General features: G+C 39.0%; 1 protein-coding gene across 4 annotated transcripts in view; it reads left to right on the forward strand.

Annotated features, from left to right (window-relative positions):
- Positions 1-25,629, forward strand: part of Brat (tripartite motif-containing protein brain tumor) — a 232,070-nt gene that overhangs the window by 108,525 nt on the left and 97,916 nt on the right. Inside the window, exon 2 of one of the 4 annotated variants that reach the window (XM_076424665.1) lies at positions 21,793-21,868. The exons of the other annotated variants lie outside the window; for them this stretch is intronic. The gene's annotated coding sequence lies outside the window, so the exon portion shown is untranslated. The remainder of the gene's footprint in view (positions 1-21,792; positions 21,869-25,629) is intronic. 4 annotated transcript variants of the gene reach the window in all.

Genomic DNA, 25,629 nt, shown 5'->3' on the forward strand with positions numbered 1-25,629 from the left:
AAGCGTTTGTTCCATTGCTCCGCGAACAACCGGCGTTTTTGTTCGGGGCGCAATTAAGATCGACAATTAATCTTGCACTTATCTCAACGTGGAACTTGCTTTCTTGCGTATCTGTTAGGAGGGGGCACAATTCATCCGACGTTTCCTCATTCTGCATGAAAGCCGGCGAAACTGCGAACTTCGCGGATAATTAATGCTCCACTGATTATTGTATGGAAATGCGAGGAGAGTCATTTGTACGCGCACTACGTCGTCCATTCGTTCGCTAACGCAAAAGACACACATTTGTTTAACGCTTGATGAGCCTCCGCAGCGGAAAGTCGTATTCGAAACACGTACTATTCATCCGCGGATCTTCGAATTTCAACCAATTTTCCTCGCAGATTTTAATACTTTTTTCCACTACTCAGCTTACAATTGAGGCGATTCAAACTACTTTCACGTTCATAATTTATAATTTATACGCTTCAAAGGAAATTGATACAGTAAAGTCTTGATATAAGGAAACGGGAGCTTTTTTTTAGGATCTAAGAAAATTGCCTATCCCCTCCACCGGGGGATTCTACGTCATCGTCTATAGTTGTAAAATATTTTATAAAATTTTTTAAATATATTAAAAAATTATACATTTTTAATCGTGTATAATATAAGATCATAAATGCAAATTTTCGGCGCGTAATTTTCAGGTGTACAGGAACGGCACAAGTCAATATTTTCCCACGCCACGACAGTATCTAACCATATACATATGTAGTGTCTATTGTTTGCTGTTGCTGCGTTCCTTTTAGCTGTTCGGCTGATCTTAGCTTGTTCGTTGGTTGATCTAACCTTTCGGTAAACGTTGGTACAGGATCAAAAACCGGCGCGACGTTTACTTTCCCACGGGGTCCTCGATACGCGCTACTCTTTGCGGGATAAACAACAGGTTGAACGTCGCCGGGGCCCTGGTTTATAGGTAGTTAACGATCTAGCGAATTGCTCTTAAAATCAGTCAAGTTAGGGTATAAACAAGGCAATCTTCAGAAATTGGTGATCTGGAACGCTGCCAATTTCGCAGTCTAACGTCGAAGCATCTGGTGCGGTCGGGACATTCCGAGCGTTTTCCCTTCCCTCTACCACCCCTTCTCCTTAAAACTTTACGGAGTTGCTTTGATTTACAATTACCGATTGCGGGGCTAATTCTTGCTTTTCGCGGTTTCGGCTGGTCACGTCGACCCCCCGGGTCTTCCATTGAACTCCGGCACCGAAACGGATTCCGCAATCTCGTGGATTACATCTGGAACTTTGATGCATTCTGGGTATCGATCCCTCGAAGTCTGCTCCGAGATCCTCTGCTACGCGCGACGCCCTTGTACATATTTATTATCCCTGCATTCTGCCTTTGTTAGCTCCATTATTCCAACATTTCGTAAACACAAGTCTACAATCGTTTCAGCAATCTACAGTCTGTATGCAAAATAAAAATTATCTGCATTCATGTTTATGGTTGATCGTCGATGGATATTTAATGTCCAACATTTTCTTGGAAAGCATTTCACAATGTATTCTACTGTAATTATATATTATGACGTACCATTAATTTCACTTTGACTTTTCAACAAAATAATATCGGAGAAGTGCAGTGTTTAATCAAAGCGGATAATGGTATTCCTTAATGATACGAGAAACCTTCTGAAGTCTTATTTTACATTTTGCATACGGATTTTATTGAAGCTTCACCAACTAATGTTTTCTGTCTACGTTAATGGAGAAACCTGGTCTTGCACTATGCGCAGACAGTTTCAGCTCGAATGATTCTAATACAGGAATTACATAGATTTTAATCAGTCGTCGGGGTGGATTTATTTGAAATACACCGTAAATATTGACAAAAGGGGACCCAGCTCCGATTACGTCGCCCTTGAAATATGTTCTCAAGGTCAACATTCTGAACGAAGGCCATCGGAGCTGGCTCTCCTTTTGTCAATATTTACCGAATATATAAACACGAAAACTGAAATATCATAGTAAATAGAATGTATGTAGTAGAAGGAAAGAGTGTGTCCACTATGCACGAGAATTAAGAATAACAGATTCTACGGGTATAATTGACTTGGAAGTTATTTTTATAATAATCCAACAAAATTATAGTCGTTGGAAAGATTGCATTATTTCTTAACACTCTTCCAAGAAATCCATTTCTTTGCAGACGTTAAATGTCCACGGTGTGAACATGTTAACAATGTGTCGCAGTACATTAAACGCAAATTCACATATCGTTGACGCTTCCCGCGAAAACGAGATCTTATCGTTTTGTGACCGCGTTACTCGCACAGTTGTTCGTGGTGTAATCGTAATATACTTGTTAGGAAAAACTGCAAAATGTAACCTTAATTTTTCTTGCAACGACACGTGTTCAAAATATGAAGACACGAAAAGAAATACAAAACACATGAAGTTGTCGCAATAAAAATATTGTCGAAATTATAATTTGCATACAGTATACTTTATACTTTGTACCAATAGTGAATTATCGATAGCGTAAAAACGAAAATGAAAAGACTTTCACAAAAGCGTCGCTTGGACGCGAGAGAAAATACCAAAACTGAAAATCTATTTTTAACTCGAAAAAGGACATCGCGAGAGGCTGCAGCAGCAGCTCGACGATTTTCGCCTGTGTTTCGAAAAGAGAGCCTTAATTGCGAGAAAAGCCAACGGGTCGAAATTTCGTGGCACGCAATTATGCTTGCGACGAATCATACAATCGAAACAAGGTTAGCGTTTCGACTAGTTAGGAACGCGGGCAAAAAACAACCGCCGAGGGTATTGCGAAAATTAGCCGGTTGAAGTGTCCACGTTCCTTTGTTCCCGATCTGTTCGTAATACGGTTGAACTCGTGAGAAAGAACGGAAAACCGGAAGGGCCTGGAACAACGGCTTGCTGACGCCTATGCCGGCTGGTTTCCTTTGAATAGGCAATCCAGCCAGCTCGCGACCGGCCACTCGATTGTGAAACACACGTGCTCTCGGTTATTGAGGAAACGCGTGTGTATAAAGTCGAGCACGCGTTTCGTCGCCGAGCCGCGCACCGCGTGTTGCGTTCGATCGCGAATCAAAAAAGACAAAAGAAAAAGGAAATTGGAGCCGCGGAAAAAGGGAAGGTCTGCGGGCCGCACCTGTCTTTCTATTTTTCTTCTTTCTCCGCTAACAAGTTTTTCACGAGCTATTTAATGCGTCGCGAGAGAGGATGTTACTCGTAAGGAAACGCTCGAGCGATATCTTTATCGCGACATGATCGTCGCTCGTTTTCAATCGACCTGGTTCAATTTAATCTTCTGAACCAGTCGTTTTCAATGGTATAATAGCCATTTTCTTCAGGAAGTGTTCAAATATCGCTACAAAGAATGCGGTTCATCGAATATCGCATTGGGGTACTCCCAACTTTTTGCAACACCACCTTACTCGTCGGTAACGCATTTAATTATAATGATTAATGCAGAACTAAGTTATCGTCGAAGAATGATTACACTGTGTGTGTGCGGGTTAAATTAAGACTTGTCTCCCCACTCTACTCTATTCCCCTGCGCTTACGCGACGGCTCTGTCACGTGACTAGGCAGGGGGAAGGATCACTGACATTGGGATTCAATATTTGCAAATATATTGCGCACGTGACTCTGGTTTCTCTCGCTCCGCCTTGGAAATTTCTACGTTTATGATGAATCTCTGGAGTGCATGAGAACATACATGCATATTATAGTAAACGCGACGGTGACATCTTTCGTTTGATATCGCAGCAGATCGAGACGAATCGCAATTTCATTCAACGAGGTCTCGAAAGTCAGTTTTAAGTTAAATCGTGATCGAAATTTCAATATATGGGCCGAAGATTTAATTACCTTCGGATATTTTCTCGATAAAAATGATTGTTTGTTCATTGTCAAATTCTGCGACACAGCTCTAGATGGTCTGAGGTAGTTTCTGTTGTACTTTGTTGCTAATTAAATGTTCTTTGATGTCGCGCACCCATTGAAGCGTCAAGGGCTGCTGTTAAAGAAGTTAATTGGCCAACAATACAAGAACAAGCCAAAACTTACGTTGTGCATCGGGGCAGGAAGCGGAAGACGCGCGGCGGTATACATTTACGTGTACGTTACATTCTGTATGCGATAGGTTTCCCTCAAGATCGATTCACGGTTTCAATAAAACAACGGAGCGGACACTGTTTTATAACGTAAATAGAATGGCTATGCCCGCGTACGTTTCTGACATTGTTCCCACTACGTTTTCCGATTTTCTATTCTTGTTCGAGTCTTCACTACGATCTCCATTAAAAAAATATGTACATGAAAATCACTAGACGATGTAAGAAATATTTTATTTTATTGAAACTGAGACTCTATTCATTCTAGGAATATTTAATTCGGAACTTCATTGATCAAACTATCAAACAAGTTTTGCGCGACTGACACTTTATTATTCTTTTCGTCTATTTGCGCTAAATATTGACGTCGGTACGCCATCGTCCGTGCGATCCATCAATCTTACGATTCTCCATCGATTTGCGTGACAGGGACATGGAAAGCAAATAATACTATGGCACTGATAGGTATAATGTTTCCGGACGTTAACACCAGTGGAAATAATTGCTAATAGTCGGAAAACACATGAATACATTTTTTACCATCGAATTTTACCATCAATGAAGCTCAATTTGACTTTGTTGTACATTACCATGGAATGATCTCATTCTGAAATTTCGTTGGAATTTAATCAAAAAGCTGATCATTTGTTAACGAACTTGCAAATACTTTTAGAACGAGAAAATAAATTTTTTATACTAAGTTGACATTTTTACTTTGTGACCCGTTCTGACCCAATCATTCTGTAATGCCAGTTCCCACGAATGGAATGCGTAGTCACTAAAAATGTACATTCCTCGCGCCCCTTCTTGGCCCTCGTTTGTTTTTCTTCGATCTTTTTCCGTACCTCGGAAATCATTTTTACAGTGGCATCTACGACCACCACTTCTTCAGAGACACATTTATCTTGATTAGCGAGTACAATCTGAAAAACACATGCAACCTTCGAAGCATATGGTCCACGCATGATGACGCGACAATCAATTTCGAGCTTGAGTCATCTGTTCCTTTGAAAATTATAATTTCATATTTTTAACAAGCACGTCAATATTCCGTTTTGTCGATCGTAACGAATTAATAGAAATTACTTTATGTTATTGGCGCCAGGTTCGATCCAAAATCAAGACAAAGCAATTTTGCAATTTAAAAGATTTTCAAGTGAAACTTCTTTGCTGAGGGGGCTACAATTTTCTAGCATTACGGAAGTGACGCGGTCGAGCGTTACGGAAGTGACGAAATTTCGCGAATAACCTCGAATAGTTTGACAAGTAACATTTTCATAATTAATTTACTAACTTTAAAGACTTCATTGGTGAACTTTTAAGATTGTAGAGTGTAAAATGAAGCCTTGGCTACATTCCCATTTCAGTTTTATGCAGGTTTGATGCTTAAATTGTTAGTTATTAACAAATTTTGGAGAAGTGGTATGTTATGTATGTCTGTCCTCGTCGCATAGTTCGACCTTCCTTGTCTTACGCATTATGGGAACTCCCGGAACAATCAGCCCGCGCGACAATTGTTAATAACTAATTAATCAGAGTTAATTTGTGAACATTTGCAATTGGATAACATAGAATCAACCTCCAGCTACTTTCACATGCAGTTTCTCATCGGGTTTTGTTCCGACTGAAAGATTTATAGACAATTATCCAAACCCTTGTTCTAAACTAACCTGAAAAATTTTGATAGGCGTCAGCTAAGTAAAAAAACATACGCGTGGAAAACCACGCGCGGCAGAAGTGAAACTTCTTGCAGTCTATGTAGTAATGTTTAGGAGTAAATTAAGATTGGAAATGGTAAATAATCCTAATGAAGCGACAACAAAATCAGGAACAACTCTCGATGCAGTATTTGCAAGACATTTAGACAAAATTAAATCAAGAAATATTTATATAATATTTTAGCTATCACAAGCCAATTGTTTCAATGATAGAATTATAGAAAATCATAGAAATAATAATGAACGATCAAAATTTGCAACTGAATTCCATGCTGGCACGAACTAAACTTTAGTGGAATTCCAAAGAAGCCCCTTAAGTGGAATTCAGTTGCAAATTTATACACTTATAAACAATTTACACATAGCAAACGCAAAATATTTTTTCTCTTGAAGATGATCCATACTTGGATTGAAACGTTGAGAAAAATCTTTTAAATTGCAAAATTGCTTTGTCTTGATTTTGGATCGAACTTATGCGCCAATAACATAAACTAATTTCTACGTCAAATGGTATAATTGACGTGGTATGATATAATTGTATTAATAATAAATAATATTGTACTGTGGGAAGCGTACGAAAGTGAAAAATGAAAATTTGAAATAAAGTTTTAATTGCTTGGTTTAAATCACAATATAAAAGTAAAAGTAAATGTACCAATTGTACAGATAACTTAAAAATTATATCCGAGATGTATTCAGAAATTAAAGAAACTGCGTGTACATGAAAGTGATTTTGATACATTTAAATAAGACAAAAAATTGAGTACAATCACATATCACTTACGAAGACAAGTAAGTGCTTAAGTTTATTTATTGCAATTAATTGAAGCACTGAGACATGTCGGTACTTGTACGAAGGAGTTATATAACAGATATTTATAGAAGTCGTTGCTAAGTTTTACTTCCTCTATCATGTTCAAAGATGATTAGCACGGTCAACAGAGATTTTAAGTATCTATACATTGTGTGAACAAGCGATAATGTGCAATTGAATCGAAAGGGGTTCGCATAACTTTGCAAGAATCGTTCAGAATGTCTCGTTACGGTACGGTTGTTCCCGATGAAGTTAATTTCATTCTTTTCTGAAATGTATTCATTACTTCGGGGTATTAGAGCTTTTTTCCTGGAAGCACAATGGTAGGGGCAGTGGGTAGATTGCATTCTGAGAGTGTGAACTGATCTTTACGGACTTATCGAAACGACTCGGTTCGTTCGGCACGTTCTATCGAACGGCAAAAGAGAGAGAGAGAGTGTGTGTGTGGGGTGATATGGGTGTTCTCCAACACCCCATTGCACGGAGAAAAGGGGCAAAGGAAAAATTGCTCGAGTTCTCGACACGGGTCAAAAGGTCACCATTTCCATGCGAAATTCCCAAGCTCATGTCAATTAGACGAGCTTCCACTAAAACGCTCGTGATTCAGCTACCATAACCCTCAGATTTAATCCTTCTGTGGATTTCCTGCTACAGTTCCATGGATCTCATGGCTAAATAAATTACCCATTACTTACTTCTCGCTCCACAAACATTTAACGCCAAACGCACCACCACCGATACCGCCTTTCTTGTTGCACAATGTTTGAAATTAGAAAAAATTTCACTGGACATTGAATTTTCATTTTCAAAAGTCTAGGTAAAATCCATCTTGCACTTTTTATATTTGCCGTCACTACAATTAATACAACAACGCCCCAATGATTCTCTTTAAAATTGTATTTGAACAACTTCCGACAAAAAGAATTACATACTACGAAATAAATACACGAACGTTCCAATGTTTTTTTAACTGAATAAAGTTTTGAATCAGTGGGAACTTTTCAAAATAACTACATTTCGAAAATTCAATATCTTTATTGCGAATGGTAGGAAGCGTGTTTTATCGGATCCACCAAACCGAATATCCGACTGTATAAAAATAAACACAGTCAATTGGATATCGCGGAAGAGAAACTTTTTTTTATATCGTAGAATCTAATAATACAAACTCGTATTTTTCAGAAAAACCGTGTACAATTTTTTGTTAATGGTATTGTGTTTGGAAACATCGCTCGAACTTTTTTCATTCATTGATTATCACTGGAGATATAAACATCGGATTCGCGCAGGCGAGTTTCATTCTTACATTTAAAAATGGCGTTATCGATGAATCTGTTTTCATAAATTTACACAGTGAATCATTTTCATGGCACTCTCATTGTATCGGGAAAGCATGACGAAGTATTTCGAGTATAGCTGCATGTTATTAATAGACTGCGGATTTTATGTATTTATAGCTGATGTAGTCGAATAAAACACGACAGAAAAAAGATATATGTATATAGTTTGACGAAGAATTTGCCGTTTTATTCGTGCAACAAAGCTATCTGTCGAGGTAATCAATTGTTACGAAAATGTTCTCAATATACACCAGGATAATCTTTATCAATAGTCCAGTTAATTAATGCTCATAAGGGGGGGTGTAGAGGGAAATGGAAGGAACACAATTTTTGACTTTGGGACTTTGTTTGGACTAGTTAGGAGGTAAACATACTAAAAGTCCCTACTCCTAGGAGGTGAGCGGGCTACAGGGGGCACGTAGAAGTCACCTTTTTCGGTTTTCCGCTTATATCTTGGAAACTATGTGTCCTAGCGATAATACCATTCTATACAAAATTAAAGCTGACAAAATGTGCTACAAGATTGATTGCATTCAGTTTTTCGCTATCTCGCATAGTTCCCGAGATATCCGCGCTCAAAGTTCAGTAATTGTGAAAAAGAAATTTTTGCCTCACGTTTTTGCCTTATTTGACTAGCTAACTCTTCAGCACAATTAGTGAACTTTGAGCGCGGATATCTCGGAAACTATGTGAGATAGCGAAAAACTGAATGGAATCAATCTTGTAGCACATTTTGTCAGCTTTAATTTTGTATAGAATGGTATTATCGCTAGGACGCATAGTTTCCGAGATATACGCGGAAAACCGAAAAAGGGTACCTTCCACGTGCCCCCTGCACCTCGCTTACCTTCTAGGAGTGGGGACTTCTAGTATGTTTATCTCCTCACTAATCCAAACAAAGACCCAAAGTTAAAAATTGTGTTTCTTCCATTTCCCTCTACAACTTTTCGTTGACTGGACTACAAACACTTTCCTACTTTTCTAGAATTGTGCTGAAATAATAATAAATAAATAAAACGCGACAGAAAAAAGATATATGTACATAGTTTGACGAAGAATTTGCCGTTTTATTCGTGCAACAAGGCTATCTGTCGAAGTAATTAATTGTTACGGAAATGTTCTCAATATACACCAGGATAATCTTTATCAAACACTTTTCTATTTTTCTAGAATTGTGCTGAAATGATCGAAGTTTACATAAATACTCACAATCTAATCAGTATCAGGCTACACCGACGAGATAGCAATCTTCTACAACATATTTAGCAGACACCTTTGAACGGTTCGTCCAAATGTGTCTCCGGAAGTGTGCAGTTGCAGTTGTAGAGAGTGTGGTTGAAGTGCAAATAAGGAACAACGTGTGCACCCAAAATACTTTTACCTTTCGTTAATCTATGTATTACAAAGACACTTCTGGATAACAACAAATTATGGAATACATTTTCAAAACTGAATACCGTTTCAGCGGGTCGATTTTATTCTGCATTTTCCGAACAGTTCATTTAAATTTTAATGCGATTCAAATCGAATTCAAATATATTCGGAAAATTCACTCGGTCGGAAAAACGAATAAAACTATTCTCGCAAAATGTATTTATAAATTTTTGAAACCTGAGATTAGCATTTTGCTTCGATGCATATCGACCTGAATAAATATTCTGTATAAATGTGTTTACGCGACAATATATTTGTTTCGAAAAATATCGCAGTTTTTGGAATTGCAACTAATCCGATGAAAGGGTGTAGTATTGTTTTGTGCAGTGCACTTGTCTCCAAGGATGCACGCGTTCTGTGAGAAAGAAACGTGATCAGGTGCATCGGTATCAAAGTTAGATTGTTTTCGATCACATTTCTATAACGTAGTTTTAGAGTACCGGCGGCGCGGGTAAAACACGGTAACTCGTTTACCGAGCAATTTGTAGTATCAGCACATAGAATATTCATGAAACGGCACGCTCGCATCGATTAAACGGCATTAACGCAAGAACTTAATTGACCGTAGATCACTCGTGAACTTTTCGTTGCGACATAGTCACGGTGGAACCGTGATTGTAAATTATCGTCGACGTTTCTTGACGATCGAATCTATGCGAAGTTCAGACGTCTGATGAATCAGGTTTATATCCATTGTGATTCTTACTGCTTCACGTTACAATGAATTTTAAGTTAGGAGTATTTTTCCCATTTTTGACAACCTTCATGATAAATTATGAAGTTCGTCGTATCGTAGATTTTATCTGACATTTACGTTGTAACGGCGCTCCTAATCGATATTGTATTTTTCACATTTTCCACTCGCATGGCAATTTCTAGAACAACAAGTTTAGATTGTCTTACAATTATTCATACATGTCTATAGTTTTAAAAAGTGAGTACAGTCTTCTGTGAACCTGCAACATTTGTCTCATGCATAATTCGTGTTACGACCGTTCGTGTTACATCAGAATTTCAGATTTGACTATCGAACTTCCCATCACATTGATTCTTGCCGTTGCTGACAGTCAGAAACAGATCAATCTTGGAAGCAGGTAGAGATTTAATTGCAGAATTAAGAGAAATGTTAAACGAAACGAGAGAGAGAGAGAGAGAGAGAGAGCGAGAGGGGAGAGAGGGGGAGAGGGAGAGAGAATAGTGATTGTTATAGCACACAGAAACCAGCGTCGGGTTTGAACAATGCATAGGGAATGAGAGACATGTATTATTTCAGTAGTTAAACTCTCCGGTTTACGACCACGGGTGTGTAAACCTGTATTTATTGTTAGCTACAACTTGGAAAGAAATTATAATTTGTAATCTTATTTGGTCCTCGTTACGGTAACGTTAAGGGCGGCGTCACGCTCGGTCCGCGGGGAACGGTCGTTCGCATACTCTACTCCAGAAAATCGTTGCATCGGGACACGCGATCTTGACGGGTAATTGCAACACAGCAGGAAACAATGACAGAAGGCGTAACGCGAATAAAAAGGAAGCAGATGGACGGATGCAAGACAATGAACGCCCGATAGCTCGGACCTTGGGAACCTTTCCGCGCCCGACGTCAACTTTCTATCGTCCGACGCTCATAATTTCTATTCTCGGCGTTATTTTTTCTGCCCACCTGTATTTTATGCCTTGTTTCCGTTTCCCTTCCGCTTTTCCCCGTATCGTTATCGTCATCGGCAGCTGCCGCCTCGCCTCGGCCACGCTCTCCATAATGGATTTCTGCTTCTTTTCACCGTTCGCATTCTCGTTGCATTCCATTCACAGTCGAACTTTAAACGGCCATTTCTCACCACTTTCTGCCACTTGCGAATGACTTTTGTAGTTCTCGAGGAAAACAATTACAAATTTCCAACTACAGAGATGTCTTCCACTTTGACAATAACAGTCGTGCAGTTCTATGTATATCGCGTGTGATTACTCTACGAATAAATGAATAATATCTGATTTATTTCATCCGTTTAAATTTTTCTAATCTGTTACTATTTGAAATTTCACTCAGCCAATTTCTTAATGAAAGTATCGCAGTCTAATTACAATACTTCGTGATCCGAGTAAACGCCGCACCACTTAAGGGTTAAGAAAGAAAATGATATGGAAACACTTATGTATAATCGTACGCGAGAGTTGACGAGCTACCTCGTCGTTCCAGTGCACGTAAAATGGTAATACCACACCGAGCCCACAAATTCCAGCTTTTTATTACGTTTGCGAGACATATTGGCCCGTTAAAGGCCTAGGAAACGAACGTGCCATTAGATGGGGGTCGTTTTAAAGGTTAATCCCGATTCAGCCAATACGTTTCCGCGTGTTTGGTTTCTTTCGCAGCAGCCGTCTCGGAAAGATTAATTTACAGTGGAGCTCTTCAATCCGTCTCCTCCCGCGTTTTCATTTTACCCTCTATCGTCGGGGCGAGGAGTCCTCCGGATTGTTGAAATTTAGCGCCGTTGAAATTTATCGAAGCGAATTTCCTTTCGCCGTTCTTTCCTTTCGTTAACAGCGCCGCGCCGCGCCGCTCAACCCCCGCGAGCAACTAACTGCTCGATTCGTTTCTCAAAGGATTAAATTTCATATCTGCCGAGAGCTTTCTCGGAACCACCATCCCGTTTCGCCTTTATTCCACTGAATTAAATGGATTTTTCAGCCCGCACGAGAAAAGATTCAACGCAACACTACCTTGTCGCCTGTGTTCCCTCATTCTGTCCGTGAATCATAGACGTCCTTCTCGAAAAATAAAATCTTTATAATTGTGCATCGCATTCCTTCGAGGCAATCCTCCGTTCTAAGCTGTACGCGAATCAGCTGCAGTTTTATTGACATTTAACGATCGTAAATATCGCTGGAATCGCTCACCGTGCTTCGGTTAACTTATTGTAAAATATTATTACTCCGAGACGAACCGGTAGCTGTCAAAACTTTAAGTCTAGCAATTCTCTTCATGATATTTTTCTTTAGAGTTTATACCGCTCGTTCAATGTTTAAAATTTTCTTTGCTCGAGGTAGAATGAAAATCAAATGTTAAAGTTGAAGTCGGAAAATATTTATTTGCTGTTTTCTCCATAAACTTCATTAAAAATTTTCCGAGTCCACGAAAATACATCGTATGTCTTTCACGAACGGAACATGATGCTATAGAAATCAGATTATTTTGATTTATTTGAAGATTGATAATCTTCCTTCTTTGTTAATTTACAATGTACTTATTTTATCCGGACTAGAGTGATTCACATATTTTTGCAATAAGTAATCCTTTTAATTTACTATGCCAATATCGCGCATGGCATACACGATAAATGCGTAGCAAATTTTTTTACATTTTTCCGCATCCAAGAGAAAAATTACGCAAACGTTGTAGAACAATTTCTAATTTCCTCGCAAACCTTGAAACTTTGATGGAGCTGTTTATTGCTTGCCGATACACTTCGCGAGCACTTGATTACGAGAGAGCCGGATTAATTGGCAATTAAGACGCGCCTTTGACAGCGGCGAGCGTATTGGTTAAGACGACGGAAAAAATTATATGTGGCAATTCGCGCAAGCATTAGGTTCACGTTTGCAAGTTTTCCCGGAGTTTTCCGCCTCAGTCTTTCAGCGTGCTCGTCAGTTCAACGATTTTATGGCTCGTTTATTACACCCGCCTTCCCTGCCCAATTTTTTCCCAACCTTTTGCGCTACGTCGGCTCGAGCACCTGCATGTTTTACAATCTACGTCCTTGGCTCAGTTTCCGATCCTGAGCTTTTCCCTTATTTATACGTCCAATTCCGCGAAACAGCACTCTCGTCGAACAGCTGATTGATTTGCGTCCGAAATTCTGATGGACGATAGAATCTCTGCAACCATTCTTTCAAACAAATTAAACATTTTTGTTCAACAACTGAATTCTACTTCAACTTCTCTATTAAATTTTGTTTTATTCAATTTCGTTAGAAAGCGGATCTTTCTGCACAATAATACCGTCCTTATTGATTAAAAAAGAAGTACCTGTTTCTTCTCGATTTTCAAGACAAAAAACATTTTTCCCCGTTTTTAAACAAACCAACCACTTCTCGATCGTCCCCGAATATTGCTCAGTGCGAATGCGTTGTTCAGAATTGTTCGTCGAACTTCGTTTCACCAGTCATGAATGAAAATGAACTTTGTCTGACCTCGCGGAATCTTTCAGAAAGTTTTTTCTTTAGAAATTAGACGCCCGACATGAAAGTTCGCTTCCGTGCTCGTTTTATTCACTCGTCGGTATTTTTACACGCGAAACACTACAACACTTTGTTCGCCGTGAGTGCGGGCTTCGCTCAAACTCGCGAGCGCACACACAATTTTGCTTCTTGAACCGCTCTCCCATCTTTAATCTTTTCGTTATGTATTTTCTTTATAATCGAAGTATTAAGAAATGCTTGAAAAAAGAGAAAGATCTTTATGCAAACAACAGAAGCCAAATAAAAAAATTTCATTCTTCAATAATTTTTATATCATATATTAATCCTAATTGATCCTTTAATTGTTTTGAATTTCGCTCATTCTTCTCACGAATGCATCAAATGCACCATTCAGTATATCAAATGATTTTTCAAATGAAACACTGCGGCTTCTGGTAGTAAATTAGGTGTTCTGAGAACTTTTCATTTTTTTCCACCAAATGTCCATCGGATTTTCTTCGAACCTTGGTTCGATGCCATAAACGCGCCTTATTTTCAGTGGTAGAAATTGTTTTCGTCTTTGTCGTAGGTCGTTGCCTTACCGGGAAAATTATGTTCGTGGAAATCCGACTTGTTCGAGGATAAATCGTCTAAGACTAGACGTTACGTAACTTCGGTTTAATTGGTCGTTGATCCTCGTTGAAATACTTCGCCGGCCATCGTAGACGGATGAAATTCTATTGTTTCATCTTCCTGCGAGACGTAAAGGACGCATCGAATAATCCGTTGATCCGCGCGTTCGCATTCGTTATATGGTTGTACCTGTAATTTTTAATTAAAACGTCTCGTTTCCATTTTCCCATAATCATTCGGCTGAACAATCGCGTTTGAGACGTTTGAATTTACGTTTTTTTCCACTTAAATTACACAGCGGCGTTACTTGCGCCTGCGTTTTTCATGATATTACGACCCATTGTCTGCTACGATTAACACTATCTGCGATGATCATTAAGTTCGCGATTGTACGGCTCCGTGTAACTCGAGGATGTAGAATTTTTCAAATGCTTGAAATTTCATTACACTGAACTTGTGCTTATTGTTCAAACATGCTAAAGTTGATGGTTTATTTTTTGATTTCAGGTGAGTCCTGTGCTATTCTCGAGAGGTGCCACTTCGAAACACGATTAGTCTACAACTGTCCATTGCAAGGTTTATAAGGGTTGCGCATTGAGGGTAAAGTATAGGTTTTTTTCGATATATATTCAGAAATTGAATACATACCGAACTGAATTTATCGATCTACCGCTCGCCTCTACCACCCCGAATTTTATAAAATAATATCGTGTGCCAGTATTGGCTTCTTATTACACGAAACAAAGTTGTGGTCGCAGAACAGACGAAACGTTATTGCATTTTAATGAATTCTGAAAATATACATTTTCGGTTTACAATTTCTATTTGAAAAAATATGATATTTTTAAGGTGAACGTTTATCGAGGATGCCATACGTGTTCATTAATTTGTCTAAAGTTAGCAGCCAGAAATTAGTGAAATTTTTAAAGCACTCGATTGAAATAGATCCAGCCAACATCCTTATTAATAGCGTCGAATAATCGTATTTTCTGCGGTTCATTGCAAGAGTCAACGGAAATGCTAAATATAATATCGACTCTCATATTGTATTCTTATATGTATAGACCACGTGTTGGTATATTGAATAAGTAACACTAACACGCCAATGCATCCTTTATAGAGCGTAAGTCCTGGACAAATAATTGTTGCAATAATTTCTACAATTCCTATGCTTTGTACACCCTTCTACTACACTGTCCAACAGCCAAAAAGGATTTCGATTCTCACTATGCAATTCTTATAGAGTTTTTTGCACTGATTCCGAATCTGTCCTTAATTTTTCTCCTAGACGCACAGTTTTTGAGAAATTTGAGTTTGAAAAATGACATATTTTTCAACTTTGAACAAATACTGTGATGTTGTTATAACAGATATTGAATTGATCTTTACAGCAGAAAGATTCCTTAGACTTTCCCGGATACAGTGATATCCAATATTAATACATTATGATTGTTTCAACATGTTTAAATCACGGGCGTTCGCCACGCCGCACAGTGGGTAAATTTGACCTAACTCAATTCAAAATCAAAGAACTTTCGATAGAAATGGGGTAGAGCGCTGAAATTTTTTTTAAATGAAAGCTGAAACTGCAGAATATGGGAAAAATAGGGAGATTATGGTAAGAACGTTTTTTAACCTTGAGAAAATTCGTTAAACATGTAGAATTTCAAGAAATCGATTTTGCAATATCCTGAGGTCGTAGACAAATATTGAGACCAGATTTGAAATCAGCGTGAAAAAATCTACGGGAAATGAAGTACAGCATGTTCAAAAAAAATTTTTTCCGCGCGTGGTATTGGAAAAACCACAATTTTCTCGAAATTGTGCAAGTTTAACGAATTTTCTCAACGTTAGAAAACGTTCTCACCATGATCTCCCTATTTTTCCCATATTCTGCAAAGTTTCAGCTTTAATTAAAAAAAAATTCATCGCTCTACCTTATTTCTATCGAAAGTTCTTTGATTGGCGAACGCCCGTTGTTTAAACATGTTTAAACAATCATAGTGTATTAATATTGGATATCACTGGATCCGGGAAAGTCTAAGGAATCTTTTGCTGTAAATATCAATTCAATATCTTTTATAACAACATCACAATATTTGTTCAAAGTTGGAAAATATGTCATTTTCTCAAACTCAAATTTCTCAAAAACTATGAGTCTAGGAGAAAAATTAAGGACAGATTCGGAATCAGCGCAAAAAACTCTATAAGAATTGCACAGTGAGAATCGAAATCCCAAAAAAAGTTGAAATTTGTTGGACCGTGCTATTAAAGACCATCAAAAGATAATTATATAATTCGCTATCTTACAATTAGGCCTTACTATCGGTAGATTATTTTTTTCTGAAAATTCCTCCATGTGTAATCATGTTACATGATTTTTGTTATTATTACAATTACAGTAATAGTATGTATCCAAAGGTAATCTAAAAGAAAAGATCGAAGAGGTTCTCGATTAGCATCGTCTCGATTGTGGAAAATGAAAATAATCATTTTTTTTGTGGAGAAAATAGTAACTTATTTGTAGAAAATAACGTATAAACGAGTTGTCGAAGTACAGTCATGGCAAAGGTGCATTGTGCAGATTGTAATTTGGAAGAAAGAATATTTTCGAAATGCACTTTCGAAAATAGGCCGTGAAAGGGGAATAACCCCTTAAGCGCATCGCGGAAACACCCTCCGGTCCGTTGAACCGTTCGTTCTTATTTGCATCGATGCACAATGACGCATTGTTTTCCGCTTCATCAGGGACGCGAAACTGTCTTTCGCCGCGGCCACATATTTTCCCATGTAAAAAGTAATAACGTACGCAAGGATGCTTTATTACGTCAGGGGTACGTGCGTTGCATATCGCGCGGCCGTTTCCATGGTCCCGACGCACCTCACTCGCCCCGCAATACGCCGCCATTAATTATTCTATGCACTCGCGGCGCACTCTTCGCCTGCATTTTTCGCCGCGAACGATTCTTAACACGTTTACTGCCGAACCTGCGCCGCCGCGAACAAACGCATCAATTCAAAGAAATTTAATTAACTCTCGTACGCTCGTCGGAACTAATCGCATGAAACGTCACGGGATAATACTTTACTCTTTTCCGCTTCACACTTCCAGTGAACACGTTACGCGAAAAGCTTCACAAAATTTTCTATATACATGTAGACTCACAAAAAATGTGGCATAAACAGTAACTTTTAGTTTTCTCTCTGCAATTTCGATCAATCGTAAGTTTTTCAAATTTTTCTCATGCAGTAAACCGATTGTTCTTTTCCAAAAGATGCAAGCCGTATTGTCGAATATTAAAAAATTAAGTTTTTAGTGATCCGAAAACATAGTTACATTAAATTTAAATTATACATTAAAGGTATCGGTATCTTACTGTGATTCACTGTATATTACGAGATATTGTTGTACATATCGAGTTGATCGGACGAAACTGAGTGGAAAAGATGCAACAACTCGTTCGGTTTGCATCTTCGGACTTCATGCTCCATTTTCTTGGCGGGCATATTTAATGGCTGCATACTGGTCTTGTCAAGGGGCGACAAAACTCGGCCGATGCACCGGCTCTTATTCTCCTTAATCATCGTGAGGCAGGTCAGTGCACCTGGCGAAGATTTTACGGCCTTGCACGACACGCGGGGCCATTTACTCACCGCCGCCGTTTTACGCGCGCAGACCGACGCGACTCGACGCTCCGTAAGCGACCGGATCGATTAATCTCGCAATTAACGCCGGTCGGCATCGTCGATGAGGCGGCGTCGCTCCTCCGCGCTATCGCGGAAATTAATCGACCCGTGGAGCTTTCGTATTGTTTCGTATTGTTCGCCGCGAGCCGGTCTCGCCGCGCGATGTCGCTCGCATAATTGTTCGGATGGCAAATAGACTCGTTTCTCCGGCCGTTGAATTATGCAGAACCGTGTTTATTAACGTGGATAATATTTCATACTCTCGCTCCCCTGTAAATGAGAGTCCTGCATTTTCGAAATTACGAGCCCCGGTTCTCATGCACGAGCGCCGTTCAATGCGACTGATTTTTCTTTTGCTAAATCGCTGCTCCTCGTTCTTCCATTAAATAAATCATTGCGCGAATTTCCCAGGACCCAAACTATGCAAAATACTCAGCAAGAAATACTTTTCTAAAATTACTGAAAAGAGCACGCGGGCAGATGTTCTATTGATCGTTTCGTAGAAAGTCCCGGCTTGGTTTATCATGATTGTTACTAATTCATTCGGCGCGCGACACGAAAGAGGATTAAAATATCAATCGAGATAATGTTCTTTCCGTAACAACGCCAGGTATGGAAATGTCTCCCTAATTTCAACTGCAAACCTATCTTCTATAGCGATATTAAACTGAAGAATTTATGTTGGTGGTCGGTAAATTTCCAGCGGATATGAAGCCGGTACAGAAAAGGGCATCAACGTTATTACCTGAAACTGAACGTAGAAAGTATTGACGCTATAAATCGTAATCAGACCGGTGACTTTTATGAAACATCATTCTAGGAAGTTTGTGAATTTTTCTGAACGGATCTAGTCGACATATCGAAGCCAAATTTTGTGAATTTATTTATCAGTAGACATCTTGAAAATATTTAAGGACATCAATGTATTAATTTCAGCTTAATAGGATGATTAAAAGAAGAACACAATTTTTATTTGGCTCCCGCGTTCTACAATCAATGTGAACATTTTTTATTTTGCATAAAAATCCGCGGTCTATTTATCAGTAACTGAAAAACAGGTGGGAATTTTTTATGCTTTTAAATACTAGAGTTTTAACCATTGTAATTTCCTAAAACAAGAAATTTAAAAAAGAAATGTTTAGTTTCTAGAATTTGTCTTTTTGTGCTAAAGTATAGTGAAAGCGTTTTTGGAGCCATGAAACGTGCTCCTGATAGTAGTCGCGCGCCTCTGCCGAAACAGATTTTTCCTCGAACGCGCCGCTCTATCGACGGAAGCACGAGAGGATATTTTCGGTAATGTTGTGTCCGTTCCGATGAGTATAGCTCGCCACTTAATTGGAGGCTCCTCCGGAACTTATTTACGGTGGTGCACCCGTGGCGCGTGGGACGCGAACCATCGATGCTGAAACTTCTATGGAAGAATTAGGGTGGAAGAAATTCCCCCGTGAAAGTGACCGAACCTTTTACACGTTCTACCGAACAATATCCGACAAATGGCATTCCACTTCGCACATTTGAATATCGAATTTTGATGTCGCTCCGATTCAATCGATACGCTTTCAGTAGAGAGCATGACTCGTCGGTACGCGGATTAAAGGGATAACTCTAATCTAAACACCGTATTTTTATGTACATATTTATTTTGTTTTTAGGGTAGGATCCCCAAATTGGTTTTATCATATTTTGGTTTAAGTGAGTTTGGATAGTGCGGTAAATCTCATCGAAACATCAATGTTAGTACGTCACATTTTCGGTAAAATGTTTCTTCGATTTTCAATCTTGTAAAGTGAACTGAAAAGGAAAAAGAATTTATTTATTTGAAATATTATAGAGTGTCGAGTTACTCGAGAATTTAAGCATAAACTGTGTGTGTGTGTGTGGAGATAGGTATAATAAAGAGGCATTTTGTGATAATTGACAGGAGAATGTTTAACGGCGTACGATCAAACCTCCGTTTAGAAGACACCTACGCGAATGTAGGCGACTGTATCCGAAGGTTCGCCAGTCGCTCTCGACTCCCGTATATCGCTACAGAACGATCATGGTCTTCTTTTTCTTCGTTCTGCTCTCCCCTCTCCTTCTTTTTCTTCGCTTTCATCTCAGTCTTGTTCTTCTTAGCTTTCTTCCTCCTGTTCTTCTTCTTCTCTGCCTCATGGAGCTTGGCTGTTGCCCTGCGAACCCTCGGTCATCTTCTTTTTCACCCTTTTGCATTCCCCGAGCCTTGAGAACGTCGAGTCGGGCGCACCTACACTTTTAAACCCGATCTGCTAGATCTCTTGTCCGTAGGAGGTTAACCCGTCTTCCGTAAGGAAGACCCGAGTTTCTCTAATGGTTTGCTCTTTCTACTTGGCCGTCTAACGAGCTTCGCGTGTCGTCGTTCGGATTTTCCTTCGCTTCGCTTCTTTGCCCGCGACGTTCGAGAACTTTTTCGCGGGACCAGCGATTTCGAATTGATGAAATTTTAGGAGGCAAGAAAACTCGACGTTCACATTGCTTTTCTTCCGAACCTTAGAATTCAGATTTCAAGTTCCACTTCTGTACAGGGTGTCCCGAAAACGTTGCATTCTCTTGAAAGAGACGATTTCCGAGTTCATTCGAAGTAACCTTTTCCTTTCCACGTCTTCGTTAAGGAGTTATTAACGAAAACCATGGAAAATCCTTTCGTAGATAATCGACATTAATTATAATAAAATCTTTTTACAAGCGTAATAAAAGCACCAGCAAATATTTAACACTAAACCGACCACGACCAGTCAAATGACCGGTTTTACAATTATTGACATGATTTAATAAATATCTTTATTAGAGTTATTAACGGCGCAAAATCTAAATGAATTAAGTCTTGTAATTTTTGTAAGGCAACATGTGCCTGTTAGTTTTATTGCTCGCTACGTCTAGCGTTGATCACGTGACGGCGATCATAGTGTATAAAGGCGACCGTTCTCGAAGAATCTCATAGGGACGATAATAATTCTGTTCACGTTCCGGCAACTTCGGCGTTCATATTTGCACAAATTGGCCGGATCAAATTGTAAGTTATCGGGGTCCATAAACTCTCTGTGTTTATTCAATGACTATAAACGTGTGTTTGCGTTAATCGACCGCAATGCGTTGCCGCAAGGTACCGAGACGATGGTTTATTGCCCGCCGAGGGAAATTTTTCGGAGGTATGGATGCATAAATCGCGGGCCCGCGGTGCAGCGGCGTGCACAACTCACTCCGGTATAAATTGCACCCTCCCGGTGGTTAGCCATCGGAGCTCTAAGACAGCATCGCCATCCACACTCTGCAACCTGTTCTCACAGTACAACATACCTCGCTATACTCTGCTCTTCCACTTGCTACAATCTGGTCACTGGTGACGGATACGCGTATGCAATTCCTACCTGCTTGCAACACTTTCCCTGAACCGGTCTTTACTTTGATAACTGATAATTGATTAACTTCGCGTCATTTAGTCGCGACACAATTATTTATCCTGCAAGATAATGAATTTTCGTGATGTTCAGAGTGTACCAAATTTTATTATATCTGAATGACGTGTGCTAGGTTTTTAACTATAAATGTTTCTGTGTTGCAATTGAAATCTCAATAGCGGGGTTTACTTTGCTTAGGTACATTTTGTACAAGATGTACAATATACACTATTTGTAAAATATTGTTCAATATCACCAGCAAATATTAGCAATAAATTGTGATCAATTGTTTCGAGTATCGTACGAAAATTCATTGTTAAGCTTAGATATACAAATGATACGTTACAAACTACATAAATGGCACCTTTGGTCACACATCGAATTTCATTTAATACACATGTGAAGAAGTTACTGTCAGTACAATACCCATAATGTTTTACAATGTTACAGATGTAAGAGTGCGAAAAATATAATGGTACCTATTCATTATTTGGCTACTTTTCTCTAACACAACCGAGCATTAAAAGTGAGTGATACACCCTGTATACCTATTGCCTTTTAAAAATTGAAAAAGATTGAATTTATGCTTGATTGCGATACATGCTTGTATGAAGAAATTTACTCATTGATTTCCCACACAGGTATCCTTATAATCAATGATAAAATAGATGATCCGAGATTAGCGGTGTTTCTTTCGAGTTTCTACTAAACGATACCTTTTAACATTTTATGTAAAAATTAATTAGACTGCGAAGATGCACGAAAGGAGAGTTATTCGATAAATCTATTTCTTTGGATATACAGAATGAACGGTAAACTGGTGGTACCAGTGACAAGGGAGTCATTCTAAATAAAAAGAACTAATTGTAAGTCCAAGTAGGTTTACATAAAACCGCTGTAGAAATAGTGTTAATAACACGTCGGTTCGAATTTGAACATTTTTCGACTGGCCAGGAGGGCTCTGTCGTACGGCTCGCATATCGTACATAGGGAATGCATGATTCGCGGCACGAATCGGGTACGTGATCATTGAAGGGACGCGTGTAACCCCCTAATTCCTCATGGCGGTTACGCGTAGCCCGTGTAACCGGTACGGGCCTAGCCATCCGGGTTGCATCGCACGGTCTTAATCTTTTAGACGGGAAATATTTATGTAGACCCACGGACGAAAGGATTTACATTTACGTGTCGCGGTATACACGGGCCTCAACTGTTGCCACCCTCGCGTAAATATTACCATTCCTCTTTGTCTCTCGCGACGGCCCTGGTTATCCGTTTTCACACACTGCCCGCTATCCGCTGCCATTTAATATTTACAATTCCTCGAATATGTAAATCACCGTTGGCCGACATCAAAGCGGGGACGGCCGTGTCTGCGTGCGGCTTGTCTACGTATAAATTCTATATTTAGTGAGTCACAGTTACAGATACGTGGGTTCTATCGTTCTGCTTCGGGAACCAGTTTCTACCTCGCGGCGTAACCGCGTTCAGAGAAAGAGAGAAAGAGAGAGAACTTCTTATCACCGCCACAGCCGAGGCGTTTAAAAGGCCTTTTAGATTAGCCGGGACTCGCCGATCTTTTTGTTCCATAAACGCTCCTAACTGTACTTCACTCTGTACCGGCCATCGTGCGACTCGAACATCGTTATTCGAGACCTATCTACCACTCGTACAGTCGTACCACCGATTCTTGGTTTCTTTCTGCACCGACGCGACGCGACGCGACGCGACGCGACGTTGTGCAATGCCGTGGACGTTGCCGTAATATGCTGATTATTTAAACTTCTTATGCGGAAGGGATTTTCGTTTTTCTTTTATATTATTTTGTGGTATTTAAATATCGTTCGCTGAAAATTTCAGCCAAATATATGAACATAGAAGGACGTGGCAGCCATATTCCCGAAGCTATGCCGCCAGAACAGTGAAAGAAACGAAGGAAAAACTCGACAAGAGAAAAATTGTTGCTTTTAAAGCTAATTGAAAGAAACATTTTCTGCTTCTTTTCTTACTAAAGAATAAAAAGATGCTCGAATAAATAATTCGACAAGTACCGACAGAACATACAATTACTGACGAATCAGTGTTTTAAGATTTATCAAAGGTACGAAACCCCTCCAGTTATCTTTAAAAGTATTGATTAAAGGGCAGAGATGACGTTTAGCGGGTTTCAACCCGTGGTAGATTTGAAGTTGAAATTCGTCACAGCACTCTCGCCAGTTTTCATTTAATAAGGGTACCTACCCCTCGTCGAGGGATTAAAATCACCATCCGATCCATTATAACAAGTGCTTTCAACGGATTTACATTTGGTATTAGAACTCGTCAGACCCTAAACCCCTTGAGTTTGGTAAACACGAGTGGTATTAGTTTCGCTCAACCCCTTCAACAGACTGGGGAACGTTTCATCTAATAGTGATTTTTCCCTAACTACAGTCTAAACACTTCTTGCGATATTCTCAAAACAGTGTCATCTTCAGATGTCTGAATGCAACGTGGATTGTTGTACCATTGCTAGTTAGTTTCTGAAAAGATGTTTCAGCAGAGAGCTTTAATTACACTTGGATTACGGGAGGAACATTAGACTAAAACCAACTTAAATAAATTAACTGAAATCAACTTTATATCGAGTCAATTAAGAAGGCAATTACCCGAATCGTTTCCAAGTCGCTCAAATAAGTATATTTGTCTTGTCGCAAAATCGAAAGCGAACATTTAAACAGTTATCCGAGTACACCCGCTGATCTTAAACAGCTATGTATTCTCAGTCTCTTTTCTGCAAATTCGTGTTTCGATCATTCGTGTTTCCGATAGTTCGAACAATTTTCTCGCTTGGGGTAACTTCTGCATGCCGATTGGATTGCACAATCCTTGTAAATCGCCGCAAACGAATTGCATGTCGACCCGCAATTATTCGCATGACGCAAATACAATCGTCAGAAAATTACTCCCGGACGAATCGTATCCCGAATGGTGCTCATTTAGTATACACACAGAAACTAATTTGGTGCACAAGAATATACATAGTACCTGTTCGTAAAAATCAGGGACACGAATCAACGTCACGATAAGTCGTCACCCGAGTTGCACAGTTAGCGAGAATTGGTCCATGTCCTCCTCTTTCTGTCAACCGTGCCGTATCTTGAACCGCTTGCATTTCCGCAACCATAAGACCTGCGTCATTATGCACCTCGTGGCAGCTCGATTACTCTCGCGAACCGAATCCACCGTGGAACTCCGTTTCGAGCACTGTTTCGCTCTTTTTGGAAGTATCAAATTCATATACTTATATGTTATATGTCACGGAGTTCCAACTTGTTCCCTTCCCAGAACCGCAAGGTCCCCAATCCCCACCATTAGTCAAACCTTTTCCTTCTTCCGTATTGGACAGGAACAGGGGCGAAGTTCTAGGGCTGTGCTGGACACGGTTGGGGCCCCTCAAACGCTCCTTTCCCCCACCAGCGTTACTTCCGTGCAGAGCGCGATTCGCACATTGGTCCAAACGGCCGACTTAGGAGTGCAAACGTCTAAAAACACTACTAATAATATCGATAATTCTGTGTTACATGTATTACATACACATTAAGCAAGTATGAAGAAGGCTAATAGAATTCCGTAAGTTTATTGAAATATTTTTCTTGCTTAAAATATCGCAGAGGAAGCAACACGTACATATTTTAATTTAGAATGCCAGTTTTAATTCACAACGACAGGAAAGAGAAACTTGTACACAATTTTTATTTTACAAAAGTATAATTTCCAGAAATGAAATTTACAACAAAAACAATAATAATAAATGTAAAAAGGAAACAATACTTACAATACTTATCTAATAATAATCATTATAATTATTACTAAAACAATTATTATCTAAATGAAGTTTTTATAAAAATTTAATTTTAAAGTTAAGTTAAAAAATTAATAGCAGTTTTTATATGATAATAAAATTTTTTAATAAACTACATATTCCATTCCTGATATTCATGCAAAATATAACGCGAATACGTGTGAGTGTCATTAGTATTTCCTGAAGCAAACTGAATAACTATACCAGAAAAAATAAAATAACTTGCTAATCTGCAATTTTCTGCAAATAAATTTGATGAAACCATACACTACATATTCCACTCCTAATATTCATGCAAAAATTAACGCGAATACGGGCGAATATTATTAGTATTTCCTACAACAAACTAAAAAAATAAATTTCTTAATACTTCCTTGAAAAACATAATTTAAACATTTCCGAAAAATTCTTTCATTTTATTTTTATATCTTCTTAATGCTTTT

Source organism: Lasioglossum baleicum, chromosome 1, assembly GCF_051020765.1.
Source record: "Lasioglossum baleicum chromosome 1, iyLasBale1, whole genome shotgun sequence".
NCBI lineage: Eukaryota > Metazoa > Arthropoda > Insecta > Hymenoptera > Halictidae > Lasioglossum > Lasioglossum baleicum.